The following is a 10,554-nucleotide window of genomic DNA, read 5'->3' as shown; positions in this document are numbered from 1 at the left end:
ACTGTATGCAAACATGCAGAAATCCACAGCCTTCCTCCTCCCTACCCCTGGTACATTTCTGAACAAAATTTCAAACTGCAGTCATATTTGGGATAAAAGATTTTGTCATCTATGGACTACATGAACCACATCTACCTGAAATGGACAAGGTTTGTGAATGTAACACATCTCCCCGAACACACAGAGTTCACTGTTTCTAGGTGGCTCGATAGACCGTAGAATGGTTGCAGAGTGGCATACTTACAGGTATAACAATGTAAAGTTATCATTTTTCATGAACAGGAATGGCCCTAGCAAAAATCTGTGCCTTTCTAGTCAAAATACACTTTAAAGGTGCTATTTACTGTTTGCCATTTTGAACTCCATTTGGTGATGAGGGAGACATGCTCCTGGCACACAATCCGGCATTTGTTTTGCATTGGAGCAGAAATCCCTCCCATTACTGTATTAATAAACATTAAAATGGAGCCAGAAACTTACCAGGCTCGAGGGGTGGCTTCTCTGTCTGCTTCAAGCTCCACAGCGGGCTGTTTCTCAGGGAGTGCATCAGCTCCTCTGAGTGCTGACCCAGAAGGTACTGCTGCTGCTCCAAAGCCTGCTCTGGAACTGGTTTCAGCAACAGAGTGACTTCCCTGTCTCCACTCAGTGCCTGTTGCTGGCTCCCATCAGCCCCCATGCTGGACTCTGGGGCCAGCAGGGCACCATCCCAGGTGACCAGATCATCATTCACTATGGTTGGCTCCACGCTGGGTGCAGGGCCCAGTACCCAGTCAAATTCCTCATAAAACACGCATGATTTTGGCAAGTTGGTTTTCCAGTACTCTCTCTTGAGCCACTTAATCCACTCCCTGCACTGGTCACTGGGCTGGTAAATTTGCAAAGCTATCAGTTTCTTCACTATTTGCTAGTACGCATGGTCATTCCTGGTACTCTGACTAAAGTCCACAGTTCTGCTGGCCTTGCACCAGAAATGTACCAAAATCAGTAGGGTTGCCACCTTTCTAATTGCTGGTAACTAGACCCCTGAGGCCCCACACCCTGCCCTGCCTCTTCTCCCCAGGCCTCACCCCCTGCTCTGCCTCTTTCCCTGAGGCCTCACCCCCCTGCTCCGCTTCCTCCCTCCAAGGCCCGGAATCCATCACTCGCTTCTCTCCCCTGCCCCACATCATTCACTGGATAGTCTGCAGGTAGGAGGCAGTCCCAGCTGAGCAGGGGCTGGCACAGGTTAATGACCCGGTGCTTTCTCCTGCCCCGCGGCAATCGGACTTTTGGTTCCCAGCTGGGCAGGAAGCCAGGATCCTGGGGCACAGCAAGGTTCCCAGCAGGGAGCCTGGGTGGCAGCCCAAGCCAGGAGTCTGGGTGGCAGCCCGGTTTGGAGTGGAGACCGGGTGGCAGCCCGGCTGGGAGCCAGGAGTTAGCTTTCTTGTAAATTTTAAGCCTCCAATGGAGCCGTGAAATTTACAAGAATGATAGCCAACAGCCGATGTAAGGAACGCAGTGTCTACACACTAATAAAGTGTGTATCCCATTCCCTTCTAATGGCTGGTCCACATAAAGGAGAACACTTTAGTACTGTACCAGTTACTCTGCTAGCACAAGTGGCAGAGGTCTGTTCTGTGGATCTCAAGATTCCAACCCTTGTTGCCTGTGCAACTTTAATTCAACCCCACTGCACACGTACATTATGATACAGTCTTTAATTCAGTGTTCCCATGTACTTAAGTGTATTGAAGTATTCTACATACTTGTATTTAAGTGCTTTAAATATTCTGTACTTAGTACTTGTATTTAAGTACATTTAAAGGTACTTAAAGTGTGAGTAACTTTTTTATCTGTAAGTACTTTTCAACATAGCTTTTTGAAACAATCACATCCCTCCCAACTGTCTGGGATTCTGGTTGGCCCCCAGAACCCACTGTCCCAGTTTGGGAGCTTCAGGCATTGAGTTCCAGCTGCCAGCGCTTTTTCTGTTAGCTCTGCTGTTCTACCCGCAGGGAGCTAGCAGCCCTGTTTCCATCACTTCTGAATGGTCATGCAAAAGGCAGCAGGGAGCCTTGCTCACTAGCCCAGCAGCAGTGGGAAGACTTATCATCTAGCCTGGCCAAGCCCAGCAGAAGGGTGAATCAGTGTAGTAGGGCTGAGACCCCTTGGGAGGCTTATTTGTCTCAGTTTAACTTCACAGCCCAAATGAATGGCTACAGAGATAGACAGAGAGGGGAGTTTCTAGCAGCCAACCTGAGGGGCCCAACTCCAGTGGTGTTGCAGAACATACCTCCAGAAAAGAGACTGAGTTAAACACATCTGGTACACGCTCTTGATATGCAGTTCAGCACCAACCATCCATCTGAGCTGGCCAGGGAACAGCTAAGAGCTAGAATGAGATGGATAGAAGGGAGACCACCTGAACTGGCAGAAGACCAAAGGAGACGTGTTCCTGGCATATCCAGATACTAACAAGTCCTGCCAGGATAAATTAGCAATTCATAGATGCTCATCTGGATTTGACTTTCAGGTCAGTGAAAGGAGGCTAAGGACACTTCAAGAGGCTGTGAAATTTGCCATGGAAGTTGATTCTTTCCTTGCAGCAGCCCATCAGTAAAGAAAGGGGGAGGGATAGCTCAGTGGTTTGAGCATTGGCCTGCTAAACCCAGCGTTGTGAGTTCAATCCTTGAGGGGGCCATATAGGGATCTGGGGCAAAAATTGGGGATTGATCTTGTTTTGAGCAGGGAGGTGGACTAGATGATCTCCTGAGGTCCCTTCCAACCCTGATATTCTATGAAGGAGCCTCTAGGAAGATGAAAGCTGTCAGTACAGACATGTCTAATATGCATGATGGAAAAGGGGATTCTAATTTGGTTTGTGACATTTTTAAACAATTGGAAAAAATGTTAAATTTGGTTTGTAGAAGAATGAAAATTGGCAATATTGCAAACATGAAGAGAAGCAGTTCAGTAAATGGTGGTACTATGGAAAATTGTCCACAAAAAGGATTGTTATAAATTTAAGGTTGGCCAGGACGCAGCATCACAGGCAGTTAGTGAAAGTCCATCACCCACTACAGAAAATGGGGGACATCAAGCTGAAGGGGCAAAGTTTGGAGGTGTCTCCATGTTTCTTGTGATACACTACAGTACAGCCACAGAAAGGTGTGTGAGATCTTCCTGGAATGGTGCATTTGTGGGATTCCTGTTTCTGAGGGGCCACCCACAGAAGAAGGAGATGCGGGGAAAGAGGAAGAGGTAGCGGCAGAGGAGGAGAAAGAGGAAGAGTAGCAGGAGGTTGTGGCTCTCAAGGAGGGGCGCCATCAATATCCATGACAGGCCCAGCGGCAACAGTCCCTTGTTGACAGAGGAAGGAGCATATGGAATCAGCTCCTGTGAGAGGTGTTCTAGACCATCAGCAGGTACCTGTTACTTAAAATGAATTTTAGCAAAAAAGAAAGAGAGACTCCAAAGTGTATGCCAAAATTTACGTCTATTTAGTGCAACACAAATGCTGGGGGAGGGAGGAGTGGTACCTAACTAAAGAAGTTGCATAAAATTCCACAAATAAGGGTCTGAATAAAATACAGAAACAATATAAATCTGAATTAAAACAATACAAGGTTCAAAAACACTCTGAGTTAAAAATGCCAAATGGTCAGGTGCTCTGAGTTAAAAAAGCATCGTGTTCCAAATCAGAAAGATAAGATGATGTCCTTAAAATTCTGTAGGTGACACACTCAAACAAAATGGCACTGGATGTTCTGCTCAGAGATAAAAGGTTAAAATAAGGATCAGTTAAAACAATGAAAGAATTCTCATGATGATAATTGACTGGGTAAATGTCACCTCAGGACGGCATGCAGAGATAAAGTTTCTTGACACCTTAAATGACTGCTTCTTGGAGCAGCTAGTCTCTGGAACCCACAAGAGGAGAGGTAATTTTAGATTTAGTCCTAAGTGGAGCACAGGATCTGATCCCACAGATGAATATAGCTGAACAGCTTGGTAAGAGTGACCATAATATAATTAAATTTAACATCCCTGTAGTGGGGAAAACACCACAGCAGCCCAACACGATAGCATTTAATTTCAGAAAGGGGAACTACACAAAAATGAGGAAGTTCATTAGTTAAACAGAAATTAAAAGGTACAGTGCCAAAAGTGAAATCCCTGCAAGCTGCTGCATGGAAACTTTTTAAAAATACCATAATAGAGGCTCAACTTAAATGTATACCCCAAATTAAAAATCATAATAAGAGAACCAAAAAAGTGGCACTGTGGCTAAACAATGAAGTAAAAAGAAGCAGTAAAAGGCAAAAAGGCATCCTTTAAAAAGTGGAAGTTAAATCCTCCTGAGGAAAAGAGAAAGGAGCATAAACTCTGGCAAATGAGGTATAAAAGTATAATTAGGAAGGCCAAAAAAGAATTTGAGGAACAGCTAGCCAAAGACTCAAAAAATAATAACAAAAAAAAATGTAAGTACATCAGAAGCAGGAAGACTGCTAAACAACTAGTGAGGCCTTTGGACAATTGTGATGCTAAAGGAGCACTCAGGGATGATAAGGCCATTGTGGAGAAACTAAATGAATTCTTTGCCTCAGTCTTCACGGCTGAGGATGTGAGGGAGATTCCCAAACCTGAGCCATTCTTTTTAGGTGACAAATCTGAGGAACTGTCCCAGATTGAGGTGTCATTAGAAGAGGTTTTGGAACAAACTGATAAACTAAATGGTAATAAGTCACCTGGACCAGATGGTATTCACCCAAGAGTTCTGAAGGAACTCAAATGTGAAATTGCAGAACTACTAACTCTGGTATATAATCTATCATTTAAATCAGCTTCTGTACCAGATGACTGGAGGATAGCTAATGTGACGCCAACTTTTTAAAAAGGCTCCAGAGGTGATGCTGGCAATTACAGGCCTGTAAGTCTGACGTCAGTACCGGGCAAACTGGTTGAAACTACAGTAAAGAACAGAATTGTCAGAGGCATAGATGAACATGACTTGTTGGGGAAGAGTCAACATGTTTTTTGGAGAAATCATGCCTCACTAATCTAATAGAATTCTTTGGGGGGTTCAACAAGCTTGTGGACAAGGGGGATCCGTTGGATATAGTGTACTTAGATTTTCAGAAAACCTTTGACAAGGTCCCTCACCAAAGGCTCTTAAGCAAAGTAAGCTGTCATGGGATAAGAAGGAAGGTCCTCTCAGGAATCGGTAACTGGTTAAAAGATAGGAAACAAAAGGTAGGAATAAATGGTCAGTTTTCAGAATGGAGAGAGGTTAAATAGTGGTGTCCCCCAGGGGTCTGTAGTAGGACCAGTCCTATTCAACATATTCATAAATGATCTGGAAAAAGGGGTAAACAGTGAGGTGGCAAGATTTGCAGATGATGCAAAACTACTCAAGAGAGTTACATCCCAGACAGACTGTGAAGAGTTACAAAGGGATCTCACAAAACTGTGGGACTAGGCAACAAAATGGCAGATGAAATTCAGTGTGGAAAAATGCAACGTAATGCACACTGGAAAACATAATCTCAACTATACTTATAAAATGATGGGGTCTAAATTAGCTGTCACCACTCAAGAAAGAGATCTTGGAGTCGTGGATACTTCTCTGAAAACATTCACTCAATGTGCAGTGGTAGTCAAAAAAGTGAACAGAATGTTGGGAATCATTAAGAATGGGACAGATAATGAGACAGAAAATATAATATTGCCTCTATATAAATCCTTGTCCGCCCACAGCTTGAATACTGTGTGCAGATGTGATCGCCCCATCTCAGAAAAAGATATATTGGAATTGGAAAAGGTTCAGAAAAGGGCAACAAAAATTATTAGAAGTATGGAGCAATTTCCATATGAGGAGAGATTAATAAGATTGGGACTTTTCAGCTTGGAAAAGTGGCAAGTAAGGGAGGCTATGATAGTCTATAAAATCATGACTGGTGTGGCGAAAGTAAATAAGGAAGTGTTATTTACTCCTCATAACACAAGAACTAGGGGTAACCAAATGAAATTAATAGACAGCAGGTTTAAAACAAACAAAAGGGAGTATTTTTTCACACAACACACAGTCAACCTGTGGAATTCCTTTCCAGAGGATGTAGTGAAGGCCAAGATAAAAACAGGGTTCAAAAAAGAACTAGATAGATTCACGGAGGGTAGGACCATCTATGCCTATTAGCCAGGATGCACAGGGATGGTGTCCCTAGCCTCTGTTTGCCAGAAGCTGGGAATAGGTGACGGGATGGATCACTTGATGATTACCTGTTCTGTTCATTCCCTTTGGGGCAACTACTATTGGCCACTGTCAGAAGAGAGGATACTGGACTAGATGGACCTTTGGTCTGATCCTGTTCTTATGTTCTTATGTAATGCTAAAATAACGTTAAGAATAATGGTAAAATAAGGATAATAAGGGTAAAAACAGAACAGTATTGAAATGGTATCCAGTTAAAAAACTGCTTTACAGACATGTACAGTGGGGTGGGCTATCAAGGTGTGGTGCTGTAGGAAGTGGGGCTATCAGCGAAGGAGGTGTTAAAAGCAGAAGCCCACCACCGCTTAACACCTCATACTTCCACATTTTCCCTGTGGAGTGTCTACAAAGCCCAAGCCTGGCAGTGACTATCTCCACATGTTCTTGGCCAGCTTGAAGAGACATGCAGACACTCAGGGGGGCCATATTTGTCAGGATTATGTAGTCACATGTGAGGACAATGGGGAAGCCTTGGCAGTGGGAAGGGCCTGATGATGGGGAATTTCTGTTTCGGTCTCTATGGAGATGTGGGGAAATGGGGGCGGGAATGTCTAATGGTCTAAGTTGCTGGGGGAGGCTGTGTCCAGGGAGAGGCAATGGGAAAATATATGTTGGGTGCAATAGCTTCTTCAGTGGGGGAGGGGGAAGGAGAGAGAGGACCCCAGACAGGGAAGGGTGTGGGTCAGGAAATGGATTGGGAGGTGGGGAAGGTGAAGGGGTGGAGGAGTACATGGGTGTGAAGACAGAGGAGGGCAAGAGGAAGGGCTAAAATACATGGGGTGAGTAAGATTGCACAACAGGGAACAAGACATTCAATGAGGGCTGACTGAAGCTGTCAGAGAGAAAAGAAATGGGGTATTGGACAAACAACACTGAGAGACAAGGCAGAGACAGATGAGGGGGCATGATGGAGGGACACCTGGGGTCAGCAGGGAAAACAGTGGGGGAAAGAGAGGAGGGGCGTGTGATGAAATAGGAGGCAGAGAGGGTGACAGAAGAGAGCAGAGAAAATGTCAGAGGAAGAGAAAGAGCAGGAGCAGAAGAGCAAGAGGGAGTAGGAAAGAGAGTGAGTGGGGGGAGAGAGAACAGGAAAACACGATGAAGAAGTAGGAGGAGAGAGAAAAGGGAAGCCAGGAGAAAAGGAGATAGGAGAGGTGGGGGGACCAAAATTGGGGTACCCAGGCTCCAGGTGATGACAGTAACACTCTGGGGGTCTGGGTGGGGCTTGGTCTCTGACACATTCAGTAGGTGAGTGCTGAGGCCCCACTGGCATGGGTTGCTTCCTAGGGAGAAGAGATGCATCCTGGTTCTGGGTGGCATTAGCAATACATCAGCTATTCAATTCACTGCCAGAACTAGTCTGTCCAGCGTCTCATTCTGAGCTAAAATGACCTTGTAACACCATTGTGGATGACATTGCTCACGTGTGCCTCTTTGATCTGTAGATCCCAGTGCCACATCACCCATTTGAGACCTTTTGGATGCCCCCTTCTAAGCCCTGCAATTTTTCACACCAGGGCCTTATTCTGGATGACAAGGAAGCAGAAACAGTCTTGTATTACCAGAACTGGGACCGGTTGTGCATTTGGTGGCTCCCTGGGCTCATCCGGAGCTTGGGATGAGATAAGCCTAGATTCTGATGTTGTGTTGTTTGAGGGAGCTATATCCAGGGCACCCTGCCTGTGATGTTTCACTTACTGGATCAGTGGCGGGCTGTGGACAAGGAGGGAGCTGGTCGAGAGCAGGATCACAGGGGAAACAGCAGAGGAACAGAATGTTGCAAGGGACATGCCAGATGGTGATGGTGTTCCAGTGGACGCATGCAGCAGGGTAACATCGGGTCTGCACTTGGGGTCTGTGGTGATGTCGTAGATGTGCCAGGTCGTGGGAAATGAAGGTGAAGTAATGGAGGTTTCAGACAAGGCAGTGAGGCAATGTGCAAGATGATGTTGGTGAGGTGCTCCAATTCAGTGCTGATAGGGGGGCTTGTTCTTTAAGGACTGGGGTGCATCACCTGGTGATGTGCTACATGGGAAACAGAAACCTTTGGACTGTGAAAAGCTTTCTTTGTGCAGTGTGTACCACTATCAGACACCCTGCAGTGCACTACCTGAAGACCCACACTGGAGTGACAAGTGGCAATATGTAAGACTGATGCCTTTCTTGACCTGCTTTCCTGGGACTGGGAGAGAGGTGACAGGATTAATGGGAAATGGAATTATGGTGCTTCTTTGTTGCTGTGATCCCTCTCTGGACAGTAGGACAGGTGACAGTGGAGTCTGTGACTGTACAACATGGCTATTGCAATAAATGACCTATAAAGTGCATGTGTCCAGTCCATGCGTTGCAGTGTCCTCATCCGTCCTATTGCTCACACTTACAATGTTACTGGTGATGCACCCCTGTGGTGTCAAACTCCTCACACCCATCATGATCAGGGCAGTGAGGGTAGCCCCTGCCAACCTCAGTTTCTCTGGGAGCTGAGCCACCCATGCTTCTTCCTCTTATGGCCCCACTTTCCTCATGCAATAGCCTGCATGCCTACTTTTACCTGTTGCTACTTCTTAATGTCTTTGATTCCCTGCCCATGACCTCCCAGGGCGTGGACTTGAGCCCTAAGCTTCCCTCAAAACCTGTCCCTAGCAGCTGAGTTTGTGTTTGCAGCACCCATCAAGACGTTGACTGAGGTAGTCATAAATGCATTTATGACCTCACAGTGTTGGTTGGTTGTTCTAATCCTTTTTTAAAGTTGTAATTCCCTTTTAACTATAGTTCTCCAGCTTATTGTTCAATACATTCTGGTTGCTATTTCAAAACCTTACCTTCTCCCTTAACCTTCATATTTTTTCATTTATTTTCTTTTACTCTCTCTCTGTAAATAATTTGTAATGGCATATTTTATCCCCTGCTGTATACACCCTCCTTTCAACCTGACCCTAACACACTCCCAGTTACTTAACTGACATGGAGAAAAAAAAACACCAGAAGCTGCCAGAATCTTGTGTATGCTACACTCCAATTGGTGCTACCACCAGAGACGGTCAACACGGGTTACACAAATGCAATTTTTCCCAGAACAATTCCATACCATACACACAACCTGAATGTTGACTTTTTCCATTACTGACCCCTAGTTGGACCAGCCATTTGTCAATTAACCCAAAATGAAACTCCCAATGTCTGTTCTTATTAAAGTACCGAAGCAGCTTGTCCCAGAGCATCAGCTGAGTCTGCTCGCACTGAGACATGACAGTTGTAAACAACTCTGGAGTAAGTATTTAGAATCTGCAGCTAGGATTAGCACAAGACTGCAGGGCCCATCAAGCCAATGAGAGACATTGTATCTCTTATTAATAAATATTTGTTTAGTAGTAGGTTTCAGAGTAGCAGCCCTGTTAGTCTGTATTCGCAAAAAGAAAAGGAGTACTAGTGGCACCTTAGAGACTAACCAATTTATTTGAGCATAAGCTTTCGTGAGCTACAGCTCACTTCATCCGACATCACGATGAGCTCACGAAAGCTTATGCTCAAATAAATTGGTTAGTCTCTAAGGTGCCACTAGTACTCCTTTTCTGTTTAGTAGTAGTTTGTCATGTTTTAATTCAATGGTTATGTCTCCTATTAAAGTATTAAGTGATTTTGCCATATTCTTCCCAAGTTCACGTTGTAATTTTGTTTGTGTTTGCAATTATTTTCATTGCCTGTCCTGGGCTCTGTGAAGTTTTAGTATTTATTAACATATATCATTGGTGAGGGGAAAGAGGATTACTGGAAGAAAAGCTTTGGAATATTAGCAGTCTACCCACCCACCCCCTTTACTGGAACAGGAACAGATAATGTGGTTTTTCACAGGTAGGAAATGAGCTTCTTACTGTAACCTGAGCCCCGCCGCTCATGGTTGAAGCCATTGCAGTTTGGCCCTGGACAGTGGGGCTCAGGCTTTGGTTTTGGCCCTGGGCCCCAGCAAGTCTAATGCCAGCCCTGGTGACCCCATTAAAACAGGGTTGCAACCCACTTTGGGTCCCGACCCACAGTTTGAAAACCACTGTAATACTCAATGAAGAAAACTACCCATGCACTTCTGATCAGTTTAAAGTACTATTGGCAACCATACTTTATGCTGCGTATCGTAAAGACTTTAGTTAGCTAGTCGAATTGCCACTTCTGGTTGCAAAGTCTAGAAAGATTTTCACAGGGCTTAACTGTTGTAGAATCTGTGTCAGGACCAAAATTACCTAGCACTATGCCAGTATTTTTTTAAAAAAGAAACATCTGTTGAATGTAATGAAGAAAATGCTAGACAG

This window comes from Lepidochelys kempii, chromosome 8, assembly GCF_965140265.1.
Source record: "Lepidochelys kempii isolate rLepKem1 chromosome 8, rLepKem1.hap2, whole genome shotgun sequence".
Lineage (NCBI taxonomy): Eukaryota > Metazoa > Chordata > Testudines > Cheloniidae > Lepidochelys > Lepidochelys kempii.
The sequence above is the reverse complement of the archived record's forward strand: the minus strand, read 5'-3'. Positions refer to the sequence as shown.